Genomic DNA, 10,359 nt, shown 5'->3' on the forward strand with positions numbered 1-10,359 from the left:
CAATCAGCGCCGCAACACCGCCCCGGCCCGGCCCGGCCCGAGCGGGGCCCCGCGGCGGCGAGCGGAGAGGGGGGGGCCCGGCCGGCATCGCCGCACCCTGCGGTGGGGTTAACGGGAGCGACCCCCGCAACGGGAAGGGCGGGGGAGGGGAGTGGGTGCTGCTGTGGGACTTCGTTCCGTTCGGGCCCGGTTCGGGCGGGGGGGTCGGAACGCTGTTCGGCTGTCGGGGATCCGTCGCGGTGCTGCGAAAGGGATTTGGGCGCAGCGGCTCCGACGCCGAAAGTTGGACGTAACCACGGCCGCATTCAGGTGCACGGCGTAGGCACGGGGAAAGCCCTTCCGAAATCCTTCCCCCGAGCGACACGATGAAAACATGCAGATCTGGGGCAGACACCCTTTGCTATTGGGATGTTTGTTTTGTTTCCCTTCGTGCCCCTTTTGAGTTTTCGCATTTGGGGGTTTTGTTCGTTTGTTTCCGGGCTGCGGAACGGGACCCGGTGATGGTACCCCGGGGAGAAGGATCCGCCGTGAGGGCGACGTGAAATGCATTGTAGGGTTTCAGCTATCCCCAGCGCGCGGTGTGAGCCCCGTCTCAGTAGCGGATGGGCTGCTTCGTCGGGGAAGGGCTGAGTGCTAAACACACCCAGAGATGAGTTATCCCCGCGTACCATTACCGGCGATTAAATTGTTTACATCTCTTCCGAGGCACGAGGGAGTGACAGATGATAATCGATTAAAGAAAAAAACAACAACAAAAGGGAAAAAAAAAAAAAAAACCACCGCGGTGGAAGGGTTGTGCCTTCAGCACCCCGATAAAACCCCACTGTAGGTCGGTGGGGCTGCGGGGAGCTCCCGGTGTCGCCGGGATTCGCTCTCCGTCCGGGACTCATTCACCGCACCGTGGGCTGAAGCCTGTCTGAGCCGCCCGACCCCGCCGCCACCGAATCTTAAGGAAATCACATGTGCGAGTGGGGTCGGAGCGTGCTAAGCTCAAGGATCCCGCAGGAGCTGAAACGCCCTCGCGCTGGGGCTGGGATCGATAGGGGGAGGTCGGAAGGAAAAGGCTCCGGGCTGCCCGAGGGCGCTCCGCGAGCCGCCCGCCCGCCGAGCTCCGACGGCGCCTTCCGCGGCCCCGCTCCTCCGCGCCTCCGCTGCCCACAGCCCCGGCGGGGCCGGCGGAGCAGGTACGGGCCCGGCGAGGAGGGAGGGACGGAGGGAGGGGGAGCGCCGGGGTCCCGCCGGGAGCTGCGGGGACAGCGGGGGGAACCCCAGGGGGGAGCCGTGCCCTGCGGATAGCGCGCCTCACGCAGAAGAGCCGCATCACCCCACTTCGCGTTGTTGGTGTGTGCCGGGAGGTTGGGCTGCTGTTGGGTTTTTATCTTTTTCTTGCTAGATTTCTGTAGATTCCGTGGCGTTGTTTTCAATTCTTGACTTTGAGTTTTTTAATATTTTTTCCTGTTTGTTTTTATTTTATTTTATTTTATTTTATTTTTTATTTTTATTACAAACCCAGACGGGATAAATGTAAATTTACCGAACAACGTGCGATCCATATGTCTGTGAGATTATTTATTTTCTTTTGGGATGCTGAAAGAGGGAAGAATCTTTCTATATAGCGATCTGATCACATTCACATCACCTTTTCGGGGTTACTTTTCCTCCCGGACCGTGATATACGGTGCGGCTCTGCGGACACTCGGGCGAGGCGCTGATTCTTTGATCCAGGAGAGCCGCACATTGCGGCTTTAGAAAATAAAAAGATGTTGAAGCCGTTCTCCGCCATAAAGATATTTATTTTCCTATTCTGCCTTCGAGAATGTCGGGTGCGATTCAGGAGATCCTTACGGCCGTGCATCGCCGTTCGCAGTGCGATTTCTGCAAATGTTTTCGAGCGTTACTCAGAGAGGCGCAGACTGTTAGCGGAGTGCTTCGCTTTTTAAAGCCCCGTGTGCTATAACTTCCCAGCAGGGGAGCGGAGGAGCGGTCACTGAAGAAAACATATTTATATCATTATCCATTTTTTCCCTAGTGAGCCCAATGGTTTCTCACTGACAGCGGGCAGCTGACGGGGCCGCTCAGCCAAACGCAGTGAGAAAGTACAGACGGTAGCGAAAGAATCGCGTGTAAATCGTGTTTTTGTGAGTCCCAAGCACACCTCCGCCCGTTTCTTGCCCTTACCCGAAGAGAGGGAGGAATGGGGCTGAATTAGCACCTCAGATTTCCCATTGCCGGGATGCGCAGGGAACCTGGAGTAGCTCTCAAGGAGCTGCAGCTCTCTGTCCCAACAGACCTGAGATAAAGTTAAGAGTAGCTCTGGCTGAACGGAAGCCATTCCTCGACCCCGGACATGCTGGGTACCACAGTCCCCGGCTGCCTCCCACAGGGGCTAAAATCCGGCCGGAGAGACCGCGAGGCTCGTCTTCGTTACCACGAATGTGCGTCACCTTCCGCGGGCGCGCACCGCTCGGCTGCACCCCGCGCTGCGGCGTCTCCAGGCCCGCGCAGCCCCCGCTGCTCGTCCCAGGACCCAGATGTGCCCCGCCGCCCACTGCACCTGGGATATCCCAAAATCCGCGGCCCGACTCCAGGCTCCAGAAGCGGCTGCTCTCAGCCCGGGAGCCTAGAATTGGGAACTGGGTCGGGGGGAGCGAGGGAAACCCCACCCTCCCTCACCTCTCAAGGAGCCCAGAGTCGCCTGCGGTGACCTCAGAGTTATCCTGGGGCTGCGAGGAACCATTGCGGGGACACATCGTTAGTCAACCCCAAACCAAGCCCGACGTGCCAGGAGTGCTGCAATCGCGGCGCGACGGTGGCCATCATCCAGGCTTCGTGAATGAGGCTAGAAGAGGGCTTCCCGGCAGGGGCAGCTGGGTGCGGAGCGGGCGAACGGGATGCGGCCGGCCCGCCCTGCCCGCCGACGTTGCGCCCTGTCCGGAGGCAGTTGCGCGTCGCGCCTGGTGCGGGGACGGGCGGTCTTTCCCTGCCCTCTCTGTCGAGCCCCTCGGCCGCCCGCCTCTACCACCCGTTGCCCCGCAGCCTCAGGTCTCGTTTTAAAACTGCGGGAAGAAATATTCGCTCTGCTGCTTCTGAAGGGTAAATAAAATCAGCGTACGGAAATAAACGTGCAGCCGACAGATCGGCTTTCCAGACGGGTGAAAATGCTGGCGAATTGCATGAAGGAATTGAAAACACAGTTTAAACGCACCCGTGTTAAAATTATAGATATTCTGGTGCCCGTGCTTTATAGCATTTAAATTACTACCTTAATTCGGAATTATGCAGCCACGAACATGAATTATTTTGAAGGAAATCTCCAGTCCTTAATATGACGCTCCTACTTACATTCATTATTCGTTTCAGACAAACGATTTTTAAAAAGAACCTTTTCGTGGCTGCAGTCTCAAAATAAACCTTTGCAAACCTCTGGCTTTACTTTTTATTGCTTTCCTATAAATTTAACTCGTATTTTCACTATTGTCTCAGGAAAAATATGAAAACGTGTATGGAATTAAATTAAATTAGGTAGCTTTAAATCACCGTAGTTTAGCTTAGAATCACTAATTGGAAATATTTATGTTTGCGAGGCTGGGATTTCAGCAGTAAAACGATACAGTGTCTCCCCATTTTGTCATAACGCGGGTCTACGGGAACATTTATATCGGACCACTGTAAGAAACGATGTGTAGTTAAACAGCGTTTGTTAAGCAAGGCTTGTGTCTTTTTATGGCAGCCCTCGGTCTTTAGTCGGGGCCAGTTCTCATATTACACGAAATGTACTTTCAGAAGTCCTACCTGCCCCAGCTGTCCAGGAAAAACTGAATTATGGCACTAGGAAACATATGGCAGTTGCATATTGCGCGAGTAAGGTACATATGAAAGTTATAAATTTCTTTTTTAAGTAACCATTGTAAACGCATTTTTATAGGTTTCACAGTATGTATTACATCTGTAATTTTAATTTTTGCAATATACCTTTTTAAAGATACCTAGGTTTTCTGTACCCCAGGGAAGGAAACGCAAAGAGACGTTTATGCGTCAAGAAACTTGCTGCTAGCCAAACAAACAAGCGAGGTAAATAAGCGGGGAGCGTGAGCTTCCGAGCAAGGGAAAGGCCACTGTGCCATCTATTGGCAACGCCGATAGTTACAGAGCCCGCCGTACCCGAGCGAGGGGTTCCCTTCTTTGCGTACTGTGCGGCGAAGTGTCGCGGTCAGAGTTTTGGTACATTGCAAACAAATGAATAAAAACGTTTTCGTAGGGAAAAAAAAAAAGAAAGAAAAAAAAGGGGAAAAAAAACGGGAAAGAAGTAAGAAAAGAAGAAAGGACAGTGCATGTACTCCTCACTAGTTAGGTCATTAGCACACAGAGGGATTTTTGTAGCTAATTGCAAACTCCTTGGAGCGTTCAGATGGGAGAGGTTTCGGTTTTTGTTTTATTTTCATTCTTTTTCCTTTTTTTCTTTTCTTATTTTTTCAATTGGTTTATTACTAAACCGTGTCGAAGAAAGCTTCTTTTAATGACTGTAGTTTATTTTATTTTAAATGCAAGGTTACGCAAGGATTTAGGGCCCCGAACAAGCCCCGCGGGCTGCTTCTTCAGCTCGAGTTTCCCCCGGGACACACGGAGCCTCCCGCAGTGCGGGGCCCCTCTCCCGCACTGCCCCGACGTGCTCCCCGCACACGAGACCGGGCCGGGCCGGGGGCAGCGACGGCCGTACTCCGACCGCGGTGCCCCGGCACTGCGAGCGGCAGAAGCGCTTCTCCTCCTCCAGGAGAACGCTCCCAGAGCTTTTCCCGTTTCCAGAGAGGGGAGGGAAAAAAATGGCATTTCCGCATCGCTGGAAAGAAACCGAAATCATCGGAACGTGAAGGGAGAAGTCACTTTTTGTCGTGTTCCGAAAGCGGATCGATTGCTAAACCAAAGCCCCCGCCCGGCTGCCTCAGGCAGTTTCTCTGCTCGCGGCTCGCACTTGACGAGGGCTCGGGCAGTGGGGAAAGCCGAGAGCCCTTTGTCTGAGCTGTGACCGCTAGATTTCCCTGTCGTCCTCGTCGAGCTGAGGAGGGGGGGGGGGGGGGGAATCCAGAGAGCACCTGTATGTGTCGGCTTGAAAGCTGAATCCCTCCCCACAACGAGAATTTAAAAAAAAAAAAAATCCCGAAATAAAAACCGAAACAATTCCCTGTGTCTAAAACCAGACCCCAGAGGACGGGAAAATATAAAATCCAGACCCTGCACTCATCCCCTTTTACTGCTCTTCTCGGTGTGAACGTGTGAGCCGAGGGTGTTTTACAAAGTTGTCTGAGTTCCTCGGAAGGCCGTTCCCGTGTTTATAGGCGGGGGGAATCGGAACGCCGCGCTGCCCGAAGCGCACCTTCACCCCAAGGCTTCGCCCCAGGTCTCCCCGCTCGGATTTTCAGCTCGGCCCCGGGGTGGAGAGCAGAGCCAGCACCGTTTCAGCGAGGAAACATGTTGATGGAGGAAGAAGCCGAGCTCCAGCTGTGCAGCACCGCACCGGCTCGGCACACGCACGCCGGCTCCCAGCGCCCGCTGCAGAGGGGAGAACCCCGAGTCACCTGGAGGAAGGGGTTCTGACGTCCGAAATTCAATTCCTCCGCCATCAGACAGAGCAAAATACGTGCCGAGGAACATCCAGGAGATATTTCCCCCGAGCTCCTTTATCAAGTGTTGCATACATAATATATCTTTGGAATATATTGCTTTTTCGATGTGCTGAAAGGGAGACAGTTATTAAAAACGATGCGAGCGTTCTGCTTGTAATTACCCGGGGAGCAGGGCGAGGCAGCGCGGGGGGGTCCTGCTGTGTGTCACAGGGCCGTGCTTTGCAGCCCCTCGCCTCTCGGGTTTGTGTGTGTGGAGCCCCTCGGTGCCTTTTTAAAAACAAACAAATGTATCCGTGCATAAGCATATGCATATACATAATAACATACAACCATACATTATATTTAGATATATGTGTATGTGTATAGAAACTTACACACGCACACACACATTTATTGACGAAAGCTTTCCCATATAGGCATGCCTTGTGGTCAGGATTCTTACAGCTGTTGACTTCTGTAGATAAATGCAATACTTTTCTTTGTTGTTTTACTCTTTTTTTAAATTGTTTTCCTTTTTATTTTTCTTTTCTTCCCCTCCCCCCCCCCTTTCTTCTTCTTCTTCATCTTCTTCTTCTTCTTCTCTCTCTCTCTCTCTCTCTCTCTTTTTTCCCTGATTTCTTTCTCACTCTTTTTCTCAGTGGAAAGTGCACAGTAAGTGTGAAGTATACATCATCGCCCAAGGAATTTGTCTTGAAAAGTCCTCTCAGCCCCCTGGTGTTCAAAGACTGAAGGATGGTTATTGATTATTGCACCAGATCAGAGCCCACATTAAATGCCGTCAAAGCAAAGCAGCCATTGAGAGGGCCCAACTCCTGCCTGCAGCACTGTGCTGCTGGGGCCTTCCCCAGGAATGCAGAAATACATCTTTCTATAGAGTTGTAAATATTCAGATATGCATACGCATACAAGCAGGACCTTGGTTCGCTAGAGGGGGTGAGTGCTGAGCTTTGCCCACATATTCAAATGGATGAGCTCTTATTAGTTCTCGTCACATTCAGTCAACCCTAAATCCACTGTCTGATCCATGAGAAGCCTCCCTAAAGGGACACTGGGAAAGAAGGGGGCTGAGAACCCTTCTGGCAGCAGGGCAAAAGCTCTACCCTAAGAGCACCCACACATCCCAGAGATATAAGAGGATCCTTGCGGTCGCCGCCTCCCTGCCTCACCATGGCTCCCTGGGTGGCTGCAGTTCTCCTGGGGCTGCACACACTCTCAGCCTTCACCACCACAGTTGGTGATGTTACATGGGCACAAGCTTCTCCAAGTACCTCAGGAAGTGTGGAGTGTTAGCTGGTGACCACCAGCTCTCTGCATCTGGCACAACTTTGGCCAGTACAAAACAGAGGGCATCTTTTGCTATTGCAAGCTTAACCAGTGGGAAGAAAATACAGTGCTGAACATCCTCATTTCTTCTGGGGAAAGATGGTGTTGTTTGGGGGGCCAAATAGAGGAGCGGCCTTGGAAGGATCTCTGACCTCAGAACTTATTTCACAACATTTCTACCTTGTACATTAAAAAATAAAATAAAATAAAATAAAATAAAATAAAATAAAATAAAATAAAATAAAATAAAATAAAATAAAATAAAATAAAATAAAATAAAATAAATTGATCAACACCTCAAAATGTATTTTAAATTTTAATCTTTTTCTCTTTAAGTTGCTACCACTTGAATTAATGGAAACTGAGGTATTTAGATTTAGGAATAAGAACATCAACTACCCTGTTGTGTTCTGTCATAGCATCTGGTATTTCTACATCCTCACACAGGTCCACTTTCAGACTTGGAGGAATTTACTCTGGGAATTAGGTTTTTGGACCACTTTGTTTCAATTTTGCAAAGTAAAAGATGCTGCAGAGAAATACACAGTGGTTTCTATTTCTTCCTCTCCAGAGGGATATTTAACTCCCATTGACACTGATGTGAGTTATGCATATGTCTGAAGAGGAGAAGAGAGTCTTAGATCTTTTTCTCATCATTTACATAGGATCAAAGGAAATCAAATAGAGTTAATGAAGGGCCAGATGGTGCTTTATGTGTGCTCTGGAAGACAGTACAAGAGAATGGGAAGGAATATCCATAGTTTGACCTGGCAAGAGGAAGAAAACTTACTGTCTTGTTTAATGGGCACTGAAGCAAATATGCCATATCTTTAGAAGTGGGAAAGATTTGCTTGTTTTTTCTCTCTCAGTAGATTTTGGAACCACGGCTAGGGTTTCGGAAAGCACTGAGTGAAGGGATTCCAGACTCTGAAATCATTCATATTTAGTCTTTTTTGGAAACAAAAATTTCTTTGGACCCAGTCAATTCTTTAATTTTTGCTTTTAAGCTGTAGGACATGGGCACTCCTCTCGTCCATGGAAAATGTGTAACCTAAGCTGTTATGAGGAGACAGGGCTGTAGAGGCAGGAGAGCCTTTGATTTGGATCCTCACTGTGAATGAGACTTTGGCAGGAGAGGCACAGGATGCAGTAAACTTTACCAACTGTGCAGGCGGAGCAACTCATATCCCCGAGGATGCAAACTGAGTCAGACCCATCCCATTATGTGCCTCTGCTCCAGGTCTCACCCCTCTCCCTGTTGTCTCCTTAGCTCTGGCAGCTCCAGCTTCCACCAGGACCTTCAGAGTAGAGGTGGTTATTTGGGGTGTAGCTAATGACAAGTTACTTCTACCTCACCACAGGCAGGATTGTTTGAAAAAACATGAAAACAGTGTTCCATGTAGACTTTGTTCCAATCCTGCGAGGCTCTTTTTGATGTAATTTGTACCTGAAGGTGTCCTACTTGCGAATTAGTAGGTGAAAATTGAGACATTTTTGTAGAGGGTCACACCCACATGTGATGATCTTGCAGGGATGAGTCTGCGGGGGCAGTACAGGCCACCTTATTACTTGTCTTGTGTACATCCTTTAATTGTTTTAATGCACGACACACTTATTCAAGAAAAATTTCTCACCAGGCCAGATTTCGCAATAGTTTGATGTGGTGTGTTGGCCTTGCATGATACTTTAATGCCAGCTGACAAAAAAGTCACTTCAGTGATGTTCCCCAGGGCTCCTTTTGTTGACAAAGTAGCACTGGTCTTGAAAGACTTTGCAGTTGAGCTGAAAGCCTGGAGGCTTTCCTGTTTTAAAAGCAGTGGGAAGAGATGCAGCTAACATCTGTACATTTGTTTAAGGATGCCAGGAATTGTTTGTGTCTATGATTTATTTTCAGAAAACTGTATCAAGAATATTGTAATAGCAGCATAGCCCCATCTTCTCTTTTCCCCAGTACAAATCTAATATTGTAGCTCCAGCTGACATTATTTCCACCTGCTTTAAATGTGTTCATGTGCCTTTAATCCTGTGTGCAGCTTCACATTTGTACCCATTTCCTGTATTTTATAGGCACATGTGGTATGTTGAGGTTTAGAAATGTAAGCTCCTTGCTTTTTAACATTCATTTTCCCTGGCTGTGCTTTGAAAGGTAAGAGGAGAGGAGAGGAGAGGAGAGGAGAGGAGAGGAGAGGAGAGGAGAGGAGAGGAGAGGAGAGGAGAGGAGAGGAGAGGAGAGGAGAGGGGAGGGGAGGGGAGGGGAGGGGAGGGGAGGGGAGGGGAGGGGAGGGGAGGGGAGGGGAGGGGAGGGGAGGGGAGGGGAGGGGAGGGGAGGGGAGGGGAGGGGAGGGGAGGGGAGGGGAGGGGAGGGGAGGGGAGGGGAGGGGAGGGGAGGGGAGGGGAGGGGAGGGGAGGGGAGGGGAGGGGAGGGGAGGGGAGGGGAGGGGAGGGGAGGGGAGGGGAGGGGAGGGGAGGGGAGGGGAGAGGAGAGGAGAGGAGAGGAGAGGAGAGGAGAGGAGAGGAGAGGAGAGGAGAGGAGAGGAGAGGAGAGGAGAGGGGAGGGGAGGGGAGGGGAGGGGAGGGGAGGGGAGGGGAGGGGAGGGGAGGGGAGGGGAGGGGAGGGGAGGGGAGGGGAGGGGAGGGGAGGGGAGGGGAGGGGAGGGGAGGGGAGGGGAGGGGAGGGGAGGGGAGGGGAGGGGAGGGGAGGGGAGGGGAGGGGAGGGGAGAGGAGAGGAGAGGAGAGGAGAGGAGAGGAGAGGAGAGGAGAGGAGAGGAGAGGAGAGGAGAGGAGAGGAGAGGAGAGGAGAGGAGAGGAGAGGAGAGGAGAGGAGAGGAGAGGAGAGGAGAGGAGAGGAGAGGAGAGGAGAGGAGAGGAGAGGAGAGGAGAGGAGAGGAGAGGAGAGGAGAGGAGAGGAGAGGAGAGGAGAGGAGAGGAGAGGAGAGGAGAGGAGAGGAGAGGAGAGGAGAGGAGAGGAGAGGAGAGGAGAGGAGAGGAGAGGAGAGGAGAGGAGAGGAGAGGAGAGGAGAGGAGAGGAGAGGAGAGGAGAGGAGAGGAGAGGAGAGGAGAGGAGAGGAGAGGAGAGGAGAGGAGAGGAGGAAGGAGGAAAGAGAAAAGATAAAAAGGAAAAGAAAGTAAAGAAAGAAAAAAGAAAAATAAATAAATAAAGAAGAAAGAAATGAAAAAGAAAAAAGAAGAAAAGGAAAAGAAAAGAAAGAAAAAAGAAAAATAAATAAAGAAAAAAGAAAGAAGTGAAAAAGAAAAAAGAAGAAAAGGAAAAGGAAAAGGAAAAGGAAAAGGAAAAGGAAAAGGAAAAAAGGAAAGGAAAGGAAAGGAAAGGAAAGGAAAGGAAAGGAAAGGAAAGGAAAGGAAAGGAAAGGAAAGGAAAGGAAAGGAAAGGAAAGCAAAGCAAAGCAAAGCAAA

This window comes from Cyrtonyx montezumae, unplaced genomic scaffold (assembly GCF_038088225.1).
Source record: "Cyrtonyx montezumae isolate F1298 unplaced genomic scaffold, pur_monq_1.0 scaffold_13, whole genome shotgun sequence".
NCBI classification, from domain to species: domain Eukaryota; kingdom Metazoa; phylum Chordata; class Aves; order Galliformes; family Odontophoridae; genus Cyrtonyx; species Cyrtonyx montezumae.